Here is a 13668-nt window from a genome sequence, read left to right on the forward strand (position 1 = left end):
TTCCAAAAGCAAGATGCCCTGAATTGGGTAATTAACCCACAACACTGCTGTATTTACGGTGACTAACAGCCACTTTGCCAGAAATCTGAACTGTAGGCATTACTTTGCCAGTACTTCAGGTACAGGGAGTGATAAGAAATCTGTTCTATTATTCAGGAATCCTGTATTCTGCCTGTTCATTTTTCAATTAAGAAATTTTAGGGAAATGTCTGCCTTTGCCAGAAATGTCAAAATTTACCCCATATCCACAATAACAGAAACAAAATCTAGTAAAATTGCTTCCAATACAATAAAAATAAATTGTTTATTATTAAACTCTTTTGTATAGAATTCATCTAATAAATCTGACAATTCTGCCATAAAGTCCAGTGCAGTTCCGTCCCGGTTAATACCTGACTGCATTTCACAACATCACATGAATTACAAAGAGAAAACCATGGGGAAGCAGATATCTGAGAAAGCATAAACCTATCTATTAGGGAAGAAACTGTTTTCCTGGCAGTGTCAGGAGAAAACTCTCCTTTCTGCAGCAGCTTTGTGTTCCAGCCTGCACTGTCGACCTTGATTCCCAGTGTAAGACATGAGCCTAGTGAGATCTCCATCAACACTGACTGAAATATGGAGCTCGATCTTCAGCCAAGAACAACTGGAAGGCCTCCAACCACCCACCCCAGATGTATCTGGCATTTTTTTGAAGTAAAGAGGCTGAACCCACCTTGCAGAAAGAAAACACATGGGCAGTGTTTGTTCTAATTCCAGGGAGGTTTGTGAGATAGTGTCCTGAGAATTGCCAAAATGCTGTGTACTGAAGTGGGTATCAACCAGTAATTTTTCATATTGCTGTGAGATGAGTAGTGTTGGTCAGATTTATTCCATGACTCTCCACAGAAATAAATACTCATGTAGTTTGAATCAATTCTCCAAAGCCAAAAACCAGATTAGTGGAAGAGCTGAGCAGAGGATCACAGTCTTTATCTACCTGTACCACATCTACATTTGTCATGAAAGTTCAAGTTTCAATGTTTTAGAAATGCTCCTACTGTTTCTTTCAATTCTAAATTGAGTTCATCTGACTTGACTACTGAGATGACATAAATTTCTGTGGATGATGGGCATCCCACTCCCAGCAGGGGAGAGTTCCCTCAGCTAGATCAGGGTGACTGAGGCTTTGCCAGTCCAAATCTGGAATAGAAGACCTCAAAGAGTGGAAATACTTCACCTCTTTGACGACCTGTCCAAGGGCTGCATAAACATTTGGGAAGAAAGCTTTTCCTAAAAGCCACCCTGAACCTTCCAAGGTAGAATTCGTGGCTATTGCACCTTGTGGTACTATCCGGTAACACTCAGTTTTCATCTGTCCTCTTCATAATTGTCCTCCAAGTAGCCATAACTGCTAGTAAATCAGTCCTTCAGCACTCTCTTAATCTGACTTACCCAGCTCAGATCCAACCATCTCTCCTTATAGTTCCTGTGATCCAGGCATGATAATTCTGGTCACCTTCCACTGAATTCTCCAGTTTTTCAGCATCTCAGGGTCTTCCTGAGCAGCTGGGAAGAAGCCAGGGAAGATACATGGTAGAGCAATGAATTAGAAAGGTCTTGGCCAACTGCTGAGAAATGATGGCCCTGTTGACCTGGGAGACTTGACCCAAGTGCCCTTCAACTCTGAGCAGGAGGCTGAATCCATGGCCTACCTTGTAGCCTTGATCTCTTTTCACAAAAGAACCCAGCTGCTCTGCACTGGACATAATTAATGCTTAGGGCCTTGCTTACAGGAATGGTTTGCTATATCTTTGAAAGAAAATATATTTGAGGTCTATGGTCCCTTTCAGAATCTATCTGATATTCTTCAATGAAGACAAAACAGCAGTGCTTCTATTAAGCTGGCTGGACATTTTTATACAGCAGAAGGCTGGTCTGGCTGAATAGAGAGCTGCAGCTGGAACTTAGGAATAAAAGGAGAATTCATAATCTTTGGAAGAAGGGGCAGGATACTCAAGAGGAATTCTGTGAGGTTATGCAGGGAGAAAATTAGAAGGGCCAAAGCCCAACTAGAGCTGAGCCTAGCTACTGCTGTAAAAGGGAACACAAGATGTTTCTATAAATATATCAGCAACTAAAGGAGAGCTAAGGATCCTGTGATGGATGCGGGGCGAAACATAGTGACAGAAGATGAGGGAAAGACTGAGGTACTAAATGCCTTCTTTTGCCTCAGTCATTAATAGTCAGAACAGTTGTGCTCCAGGTAACCCAGCCCCCTGAGATGGAAGAACAGGGATGGGGAGCAGAATGAAGGCCCAATAATCCAAGGGGAAAAGGTTGGTGACCTGCCACACCACTTGGACACCCACAAGTCTATGGGGCCAGATGGGATACACCCAAGGGTGCTGAGGGAGCTGGCAGAGGTGATCGCTAAGCCACTTTTCATTACCTATCAGCAATCCTGGCTAACTGAGGAGGTCCCAGTTGACTGGAAGTTGGCTAACGTGATATCCATCTACAAGAGGGACTGTAAGGAGGATCTGGGGAATTACAGACCTGTCAGTCGGACCTCAGTGCCAGGGAAGGTTATGGAGCAGATCATCCCAAGTGCCATCACATGGCAAATACAAGACAGCCAAGTGGTCAGGCCCAGTCAACACGGGTTTATGAAAGGCAGGTCCTGCTTGAGCAATCTGATCATCTATGACAAGGTGACCCACGTAGTAGATGAGGGAAAGGCTGTGGATGTTGTGTACTTAGACTTCAGTAAAACCTTTGACACTGTATCCCACAGCATTCTCCTGGTGAAGCTGCATCTCATGGCGTGGATGGGTGTACTCTTTGCTGTGTAAAAAACTGGCTGGATGTCTGGGCCCAAAGAGTTGTGGTAAATGGAGCCAAATCCAGTTGTTGGCCCGTCACAAGTGGTGTTCTCCAGGGTTCAGTATTGGGGCCAGTTCTGTTTAATCTCTTGATCAATGATCTGGAGTGGGGGTTGAGTGCACCCTCAGGGTGGGAGTCTTGATCTGCTGGAGGGTAGGAAGGCTCTATAAAGGGATCTGGACCAGCTTGATCATTGGGCCAAGGTGAATTGTACGAGGTTTAACAAGGCCAAGTGCTGGGTTCTGCACTTGGGTCATAACAATGCCATGAACGCTACAGACTTGGAGAAGAGCAGCTGGAAAGCTGCCCAGAGGAAAAAGGATCTGGGGATGTTGATTAACAGCCAGCTGAATATGAGCCAGGATGTGCCCAGGTGGCCAAAAAGGCCACCAGCATCCTGGTGTGCATCAAGAATAGTGTTGCCAGCAGGACTAGAGAAGTGATCGTTCCACTGTACTCAGCACTGGAGAGGTCCCATCTTGAATACTGTGTTCAGTTTTAGGCCCCTCATCATAAGAATGACATTGAGGTACTAGAGAGAGTGCAGAGGAGGCGATGAAGCTGGTAAGGGGTTGGAGCACAACACTTATGAAGAGCGGTTGAGAGAACTGGGGCTGTTTAGCCTGGAGAACAGGAGCCTGAGGGGAGACCTTATCTCTGTCTACAACTACCTGAAAGGAGGTTGTAGCATGGAGGGTATTGGTCTCTTGTCCCAAGTAGCAAGTGATAGGACAAGAGGAAATGGCCTCAAGGTACACCAGGGGAGATTTAGATTGTATATTAGGAAAAAATTATTCCCAGAAAGGGTTGTGAAGCATTGGAACAGACTGCCTAAGAAATGGTTGAGTAACCATCGCTGGAGGTGTTTAAGAGGTGCACAGGTGAGGTTCTTAGGGACATGGTTTAGTGCTAGTGTTAGGTTATGGTTGGACTCAACGATCTTGAGGGCCTCTTCCAAGTGCTTTACAAGTGTCATACTGCTTCCACTAAGATTCCTTTGTTGATTAGAATGGGGCCTGTTCTGATTCATTTGTTAGGATGTGTATTTTTTTAAAGGTGAATTGTTGATTGTGCACAGGATTTTAATTTACCTATTAGTTTCCTGGGATCCTGAGTGATGTCATTTGTCTGGAAAAGGTCTTTGTAAAAATAGATCTTACTGGGCACAATGGATTCCCTGATGTAATGCTTCGGTGCCTATATGCAAAGATTTCAAAATAATCAGTGAAGGCTAACCTGGAACATTATGAGGTTATGAGTGTTTCCTCCTAGTAAGTGAAACAGGAAGCAATTTTTTAGGGAGAAGATGCAGACAACTGTGGATAGCAGAAAAACAAGTCTTCTATGTATGCATGAATTCTCTGTAGATATCAACCCTGCATTGCTAGATGGTGCAAGATCACCCTGCTATTCTCTGGTGGGGCAACTTCACATCCTAGAGTCTTCAACTGCTGTGACAAAAGCAATGTTTTCTCTCTCTAGATGATCACAGAATCACAGAATGTTAGGGATTGGAAGGGACCTCAAAAGCTCATCCAGTCCAATCCCCCCACCGGAGCAGGAACACCCAGATGAGGTTACACAGGAAGGTGTCCAGGCGGGTTGGAATGTCTGCAGAGAAGGAGACTCCACAACATCCCTGGGCAGCCTGGGCCAGGCTCTGGCACCCTCACTGGGAAGAAGTTTCCTCTCATATTTAAGTGGAAGTCCTGTGTTCCAGCTTATACCCATTGCCCCTTTTCTTACCATTGATTGTCACCAAGAGCCTGGCTCCATCCTTGTGACACCCACCCTTTAGATATATTTACAAACATTAATGAGCTCACCCCTTAGTCTCCTCTTCTCCAAGCTCAAGAGCCCCAGCTCCCTCAGCCTTTCCTCACACGGGAGATGCTCCACTCCCTTCAGCATCTTCGTGGCTGCGCTGGACTCTCTCCAGCATTTCCCTGTCCTTCTGAAACTGAGGGGCCCACAACTGGACACAGTGTTCCAGATGCGGTCTTATCAGGGCAGAGTAGAGAGGGAGAAGAACCTCTCTTGACCTACTGACCACCCCCCTTCTAATCCACCCCAGGTCCCATTGGCCTTCCTGGCCACAAGGGCCCAGTGCTGGCTCATGGTCATCCTGCTGTCCCCAGGACCCCCAGGTCTCTTTCCCCCACACTCCTCTCCAACAGGTCGTTCCCCAACTTATACTGGAACCTGGGGTTGTTCTTGCCCAGATGCAAGACTCTACACTTGCCCTTGTTCTATTTCATTAAATTTTTCCCCGCCCAACTCTCCAGCCTGTCCAGGTCTCTGGATGGCAGCACAGCCTTCCAGTGTCAGCCACTCCTCCCAGTTTGGTGTCATCAGCAAACTTGCTGACAGTCACTCTATTCACTCATCCAAGTCATTGATGAATATATTGAATAGTACTGGTCACAGTACTGACCCTTGAGGGACTCCACTAGATACAGGCCTCCAACTGGACTCTGCCCCATTGATCACAATTCTCTGGCTTATTTCCTTCAGCCAGTTCCCAGTCCACCTCACTACCCGATTGTCCAGGCCACACTTCCTCAGTTTAGCTGCGAGGATGCTGCGGGAGACTGTGTCAAATGCTTTACTGAAATCAAGATAGACCACATCCACCGCTCTGCCATCATCTATCCACCTGGTTATGTCCTCATAAAAGGCTATGAGGTTGGTCAAGCATGACTTCCCCTTGGTGAAGCCATGTTGACTGCCCCTAATGACCCTCTTATCCTTGATATGCCTTGAGATGGCACCAAGGATATGTTGTTCCATTACCTTTCCAGGGATGGAGGTGAGGCTGACCAGTCTATAGTTACTCGGGTCCTCCTTCCTGCCCTTTTTGAAGACCGGAGTGACATTTGCTTTCCTCCAGTCCTCAGGCACCTCTCCCATTTCGCACAACTTAGCAAAGATGATGGAGAGCGGCCTAGCAATGACTTCAGCCAGCTCCCTCAGCAACCATGAGTGCATCCCATCTGGACCCACAGATTTATGGATGTCCAGATTGCTTAACTGGTCCCTAACCCAGTCCTCATCAACAAAGGCAGACTCCTTCATTGTCCTGACTTCCTCTGGGGCCTCAGGGGTACGGGGCTCCTCAGGACAGCCTCCGGCAGAGTAGACAGAGACAAAGAAGGCATTCAGTAACTCTGCCTTCTCTGTATCTTCTGTCACCAGGGCACCCACCTCATTCGTCTGTGGGCCTACATTGCCTCTAGTGTTATTTTTATCTGCACTGTATTTGAAGAAGCTCTTTCTGTTGTCCTTGACCCTTCTTCCAAGGTTTAATTCTAAGGAGGCCTTAGCTTTCCTAGTTGACTCCCTACATCCTCTGACAACAGCCTTATATTCTTCCCAAGTGGCCAGCCCCTCCTTCCATGATCTGTAAACTCTCTTCTTCCACTTGAGTTTGGGCAGCAGTTCCTTGTTTAACCAAGTAGGTCTCCTGAATCCCTTCCTTGACTTCCTACATGTCAGGATGCTCTGATCTTGAGCTTGGAAGAAGCAGTTCCTGAATGCTAACCAACTATCTTGGGCCCCTTTACCTTCAAGGACCCTTTCTCTTGGGATTTCCCCTAGCAATTGCTTGAAAAGGCCAAAGTTGGCTCTACTGAAGTCCAGGGTTGTGATTCTGATCTCAATGTCTACACCAAAACTGGGCAGAGAAGTCCTTCTAACAAGCAGCTAAGATTACTCCAGCAGGCCAGGAATTTGTATGGTCTCCTACATTGGAAAGAACATTCTGGAGAGGGTGTACAGTTTCTGAGGACAGCATGGAAATGGGAAAGAGGCAGAGAAGAGATTAGTCTTCAACTTCTTGTTGGGCAAACATCCGTGGGGCTCAGTGAAGATTTTGCAGGTGGATTGTGTTATATGGTTGTGCTGTTGAGACACTTAAAGATTGTTATTTACTTCCAGAGGTCACCAAAAAGTTTCTGAATGCACTGAGGGACCAACGTAAGCAATGACATCTAAAAAGACTAGTCCCTGCAAGCTTGCCCCAAATCTAATAACTTCTTTTTTTTTTTTTTTTTTTCCCCCTAACGAAAGCCACTTCAGTAGAGCACTAGCCATGTCAAAAAAGAGAAATGTCACAGCCATGAGCACATGGCACACACCAGGTCTTCCCTGCAAGTGTCTTCAGGATCTTTGCTGCCCTCACAGGTAGCCCTCTACACTCACCACATCAGACTCTGCTTCTCTAACATCTGCTTTCACTGCCATCTCTTTCTCCCCTATCTTTTCTTAGCTTTGTGTACAAACATTTATCTGTCCTTTTTCTTTCTACTCCCTTTCACAATCCCTTTTCCTCCATTGGTGGAAAACTCAATGATATATTTTTAATTAGATGAAAAAAAAGGTGCTGCAAGTATGTTCATTTTAAGCATTGCTTTGACTGTTCGGAGTGGGTTCCAGAGGACATTCTCGCAGATGGTACATAGTATAAAACGACCACATCAGCATGTAATGGCTCTAGTTACATTAAAAAATTGTCTCATGTGTCTTGCCGTTGTGTGGAGAGGTAATTGGTGATTGTACCTATGACTATCTTGACCGTTTGATTTATGAACCAGGGAGCACTAGGTGGTTTCCAGTGGACTGGCTTACTGCCATACTGATCATGTTCCAGGCCATTGGAGCGACAGCTTGAATCCGAGCTGCATGTCAGCAGGAGCATGCTGTGATGCCCTAGCTACCCCTGAAGCTTGTGAAACTCCACCACACATGTTCATTCTCTTTCAAGTTCAGTAGTGTCATGTGCATTTCATGAACGTGCTTATGATCTGCTTAGCCTTGGACTCACATAGCAGATAAGCTCCTGATTGCTGCCAGGAGCACCACAGTTTCAACTTCAAAGGATCACACTTGAGAAATCCCCCAAACATCTTGCAAGGACCTCACTCTTTATCTTAGAAGCGAGGGTGTCAGGACAATAGTATGTTACCTGTGTTTCCTCCCTTCAAGCACATGCAAGAAAGAGATGAGGACAACAATTCTGTTACTGAAAGCACTGATTCCTGGAAGAATTAAATTACTCTCTATATATATATCAACCAATGTGGGCTACAAAACTCTAGGAAGCCTGCCATCCTGGGCAACATCCAAGAGACTATGCACACACTTCTGTGTGGGTATCTCCCACTTCTGGATGCATTGCCATAGAAAAAAGTGACCGTTACCCCAGTGAAGTCTGGCCCCTCCTGACTCATATAGATCAGTCAGGAGACCGCTAAGCGTAGATACAGGAGTTTCTGTGGCATGAGATGACACTGGGATAGGGCCAGACTGTGGGCTGACATCTTCCAGATTCTACAAGGCAAAGGGAAACTGGAGGGTCTTTTTATTCCCTACCCCTTTATTTTCCCATGTTTGTACCTCTCCAAAGCCCCTTGATTCCTTCTTTTCCCCACCTCCCCTAAATATTCCATAATAAGTCTTGCACAGTCCTCGAATGCTCTTCCCGTATGTCTTATAATGTGCCCCATACCCCCAGCTAGTAATCCCCCTCAATCTGCAAGGTGATCCAGAGACAGTGTGCTATTTTTTGTCCCAGTTTGTCCCAGTTTTCCTGGCATGCACTGGGGATCACATATACACGTGGACAGTGTTAAATTATGTGACAAAAGGCTTTTCTGCACACTCACAAGGAAAGAGAACAGAAGTGCAATGGCAGGTGGGGGAACCAGAATAACACCCCTGAGGGAGTTTATCTCTTACAATAAGGACAACGTCAGCAGACTTCCAGGGATGATGAGACTGAATCCAAAACAACTGCACTCTAACATGCTGGCCTAGCAGAATCTGCATTGCACACTACCACAGTGAAGAGTTTACCAGATATTGTAGGAAGAGATGTCGCAGCTTAGGGGCTCTTTCTTATGCATCCCGTTTTTCATTCTGGAATTGGCCTACTATTGTCAGCAAGAGATCATTTCACCTACAGTTTAGGTGAATGCAGAGTGTAATGTATTTCAATTGCCTGTTTGGAAGCACACCACTCCTATCTTTCAGATTTTCTGTTTAAGCAACTATTTTTGTTACATCTTCATCAATATATTAAATAATTATCTAAATGAGATTGGAAATTATAACTGGACATTTTTATTCCAGGGAGCATCTCAGAATCACTTTGCATTTAGCTCCCCTTTTTGCTCATTTCATCCTCCTGCTGCATTCTGTCTTCCTATGTTTTTCCACAACATTTTGTTAGCAGGATGCAATTGCATCAGACTATCTAATCCATGGTGCTCAGGTGGAATAGAAATTAAAAGAAATGTGCTTGACCATTTCTAGCAGAAATATCACTCCTTAGAGGAATAAATTGTGAGCTAAATGAAAGTAGACAGAGCAGCTTCCAGGAAGAGTTGGCATCAAACCATGAATCTGATAATTGGGTTCTGAAAAAGGAATGGCTATCAAGAGAGGCCTGGCATCTGCCTGAAAGCAATTATTACCAGACCACAAATGGGTAGGATGAAGGCACTCCCCTCCCTCTCCTACTTTACTGATGTGGCACTATGCAGCGCAGAACCTGTGATAAGGAGGACAGCATGGGAATGAGGAAGAAATGCAGAAATCAGGACAGGCAGACCACTCCAAGGACCGCCAAGCTGAGAACTGAAGGAAAGGGGAGAATGTGTGATATCTCTGTGAGGGGCTGCAGGACACTGGTCAGTCCAGACTTGCAACCTCCATCCAATTTCCTTCCAAAAGCCTAGTAAAAGCTGTTTGATGAGAGCAACAAGAAGGAAAACTGTCCTGATATGTAAGTCTTTCTCTCATATTGATCTTTATGTTTTGATTTGGGATGAATGACAAGAGGTCACCATGGCCAAATGCTCTGAAGATAGGTGACTTTGGGTATGCAGTGGGCTTCCAGTGGGATGAGAAAACAGGAGCTTGCAGGCTGTCAGGATGCAGGTCTGTGAGTTTCCCAAGTGACACTGGTCAATAATTAAACTCTTAATTGCAGGTTAAACACACCACTTCAGTGTTGGCTGGTGACTGCATCATGTACTTAAATTATTGTTGCATTTTTGCAATTCCTGTTTGTACGTCTGACAAAGGGCCTTGAATCTTCCTGTCCAGCTAGGAAAGTGAAATTTCGGGGGGTAGAGGGGCATGAAAGGTCCTTTATTTTTTTTTTTTAATCCTTTTTCAATATGGCTAATGCTAGAGACTGTAGTATTACTGTATTTCAGCCTGGCAATGTCAGCCCTGTGCAATAATTCTAACTTTACCATTAAAATTATGTCTGCTGGTTAGCGATGAGGGGATCGACTCGGTGTGCCAGAGTTCAGCAAGCTGAGAAAAAAAGTGCTTTCCAGGACAATGTGTGGGTATTGAGCTTGGGGGATATGGTCTACTTTAGGCTTTGAGAAGAAAGGGATGGAAGGTGATTACACTGAGTGCTGGAGTAACCAGAAGACACATGAGCTTGAGAAGCAAGTGCTGGGAACAAATGAGACAGCTGCAAAAGAGAACGAGAGAAAACTCATTTCTGTGTGCAGAGATGGCAGTTGTGAAGAGAAGCTGAAGCAACTACACTGTGTCTGAAAAGAAGTGAGAAATCTGACAGAAAGCTGAGGGAAATGAGCAGACAAATAGCTGGAAAGTTGAGTAAGTTGTTTAGTCCCATCTGGGACATGTTGGGTGGTCACTGGGTGAGAAACCGAACTGCCTGAGCTAGGGACTTTCTAGTCTCTTTCTGTACTGATGATCCTTCAGGTTCTGTCTGGTAGAGATCTATTCGCCTGGCTACTGGGGCTCCAACATTGAACAGGACAGGCAAAAATGTCATTCTTTGTGAACAGGGTACTGATCTGAGAGAAGTGCATTCAGGCTCCTTGGACTCATTGCTGTAATGAAAAAAACCCACTTTGTTTCAAAGGAAAACCATGCTATTGGCACCTCAGTGCAGAAATGAAGTTACAGAGAGATGCTGATAGAGAGTCATCCAGGCTGAGAACAAGAGTTTTAGAACCTCTTCTGGCTTCAGCTGTAGGATACATAATTTGGATATGGGCCTCAGGACATGTCACAGCATTTCAGCATAATCAGGCAGATAGACACATCCTCTTACTCCCATAATTGAAACAGAAAAGCTCTGCAAAAAATGCTGTTCAGTAAATAACGGGGCCACATTTCTCTGGTTCAGAAGTATAAGTATGAAGAAATGAAATATGTATTGAATTGCAGTTCTCAAAATGTAGGTTGCAGCTTGAAGCTTGATATCATCCTCACTTGAGCTAATATTCCAGGAGGTGGAGTTCTTCTAAGAGAAAAAGTTGTCTTAACTAACGTTGTGTTAGCATGAGATCACAGCAAACGTCACCATGTTCTGCTTTGGACTTGCTAATCAGTGAACTTCAGGTGTTCGGGGCAATGTTGATGTAACAAATTGAGAACTTGTCCTTACCTGGTAGGCAGATTATGAAAGTGTTCACTCCTAACTGAAGAGCTGCTTGTGACAGCAAGCATTGGATCCATCTCAACCAGCTGGAGACTGGAGGTTGATAGAGTGTAATTCATCAACTTATTCTAGATACGTGCTTTAAGATGAGATGAATCAACTCTATCGCCTAGAATTATTAAATTTCACTGCGTAGAAGGGAGTTTAAATGGGCTAGCTCAGATGTAGCTGTTTATATTTTGCCAGATTGAGCTCATTTTTTGTGGTCCAGAGCCTTTAAACTTGTAGACTAAATACAATTTTCAGGGACACTACTACACTATTCATCGGTGCTCCTTAGGGCAGAGTTTGGTCTCCTGAACCAATTAGTAAGTTTTGTACTTGTCTCTTTTTGATTCTATGAATGGTAATGAAGCATATTCTACTCGTTTGGTAACCTGATGAGTAATTATAAAAACATTTTTAAGCACGCTGTTTCTATAGGCTGCTGTAGATGTACATAGTAACCTTTTAAAACACACATTTCTGTGAAGAAGGGGCAGATGGGTAGATTTTTTTACATGTTTGCTGTACCTATTGTTGGACCCAGTCTCTGACACAGATGAAATGACATTAGGATATTTTTAAATTCAGCAACAAGCACACACAAAATCTTAAAAAAATCACTCAGAATGCTTAGATTCTCTATTAAAATTGAAAGTTTATGAAGAACTGTTAAAGCTGGTGTAAAGCACCTGCTAACACGAGTCAGGTCACACCAGGTCACAGAAGCTGGTTCTCCTCTTAGGATACTGTTAGCCATGAAGTGATAGAAAGAAATTGGACATTTGTGTTTGTAGCATTGACTCAGCACTGTGACTCTGGCTGCTCTCTGTGGATGACTGGGGTCCTCCAAAACTCCATCTTCTCTTGCCTGCCACATACAACCTCTCCCAAATCCTCTGTACAGATGTCCCAAGGTCTCCTTTCTCCTCTTTGTATCAGGTAAAGCTTCTCTCCTGCCCACATGAAGGGGCAGTGTAGGAAGCTCTTGTTCACCTTCTCAGTGTGACCCAAGGTCTGATGAGATGAGCTTTACTGCAGGTGTGTGTTCATGCTATGAATAGCAAAGAGCTGTACTGTGCTGTTACAGGAATGAACAAGAGCACCAAAAAGTGTCACTGTACAGATTTGAGGGTGACTCACTAGAAAAGGAAAGACTCATTACTGTCTGCATTACTGATGGAAAAGTAAAACATCTTAACCTTTCCATCAGACAGAAGGAGACAGTATGGTGTTTCATCCTGACCTGTGAGTGACGTGGGATATAAATCCTAATTTTTCCTGGAAGCTTTTAAAAGTAACTGATGGGTAAACAGTCACTTCTTTTGTTCCAAAGGAAGAACAGACCCTACCTGTCACTTAACTCTCACTCAAAAAGGCCAGGGTTACACCGCTCAAATATCTTGCAATCAGACATTATATCTTGTGAGCTCAAAGCCTGGAGAGCACTGTTGTGTCAGGCATGCCGTGACAGAGTGTAGTGACATCTGCAGGAGATCAGCCATAGTGCAGCATACCTGCCTGCACACATACCTCTGGTCATGATGACACATGACAGCAGTAAAAATTTGCATAGAGTTTATTTCTGTTGCTATAGCCCAAATTAAATACTTGAACGTATGAGGTTGTACAAGGTATGGAATGTAATCACCTACAATGTCCAGAAGAAACCGACACAGCAGCAACCATGACTGCCTATAAGACAAGGTTTACATTGTTTCATATGTTTACCAGGGAACTGAAATTATCTGAAAAAAAAGACGGGGAACCAATATTTCTAGGCCTTCAGAGATGGTCTCTCTACTCAAAATGGAAGCTGAAGAACACACAGAGTGAAAACAGTGAGAGACAACAAGAGAGAAGAGAGGCAGGGAGATTTATTTTCTCATCCTCTATGAGACTTGTCCACTTTCTAGACTCTGCATGGACAAGCAGCAGAAGGAGGTCACTCTGCAAGAGCATCCAACCTCATACCAGTTATGGTATGGGAGGACATGCACTTTGAAGGGTCTTTGTGCTAGTATGCCTACCCTTTTGCACTTCCTTAATGATTCCCATGCTGTACAGCCATTGCCATACTCTGCAGATAGGCTATTCATTTTAAAGTAAGAGTTGTCTTGCCCTGACCCTCTGCTTGCTTTGATTTTAGGCTTTATTTAGGGCTACAGTCACAATACTCTCCTATACTTGAAGGGGCATCGCAAGAGCCAAGACTCCTCAGGCAGTAGTACTTGCCCTGTCTTGCACTCATGCCTGACACTGCTGCCACCACAACAACATGACCATTAATGACATATCATCTGTCCTGCCTGCCTTGGCATTGAGTGGGC

The sequence above is a fragment of the Caloenas nicobarica genome, chromosome 22 (assembly GCF_036013445.1).
Source record: "Caloenas nicobarica isolate bCalNic1 chromosome 22, bCalNic1.hap1, whole genome shotgun sequence".
NCBI lineage: Eukaryota > Metazoa > Chordata > Aves > Columbiformes > Columbidae > Caloenas > Caloenas nicobarica.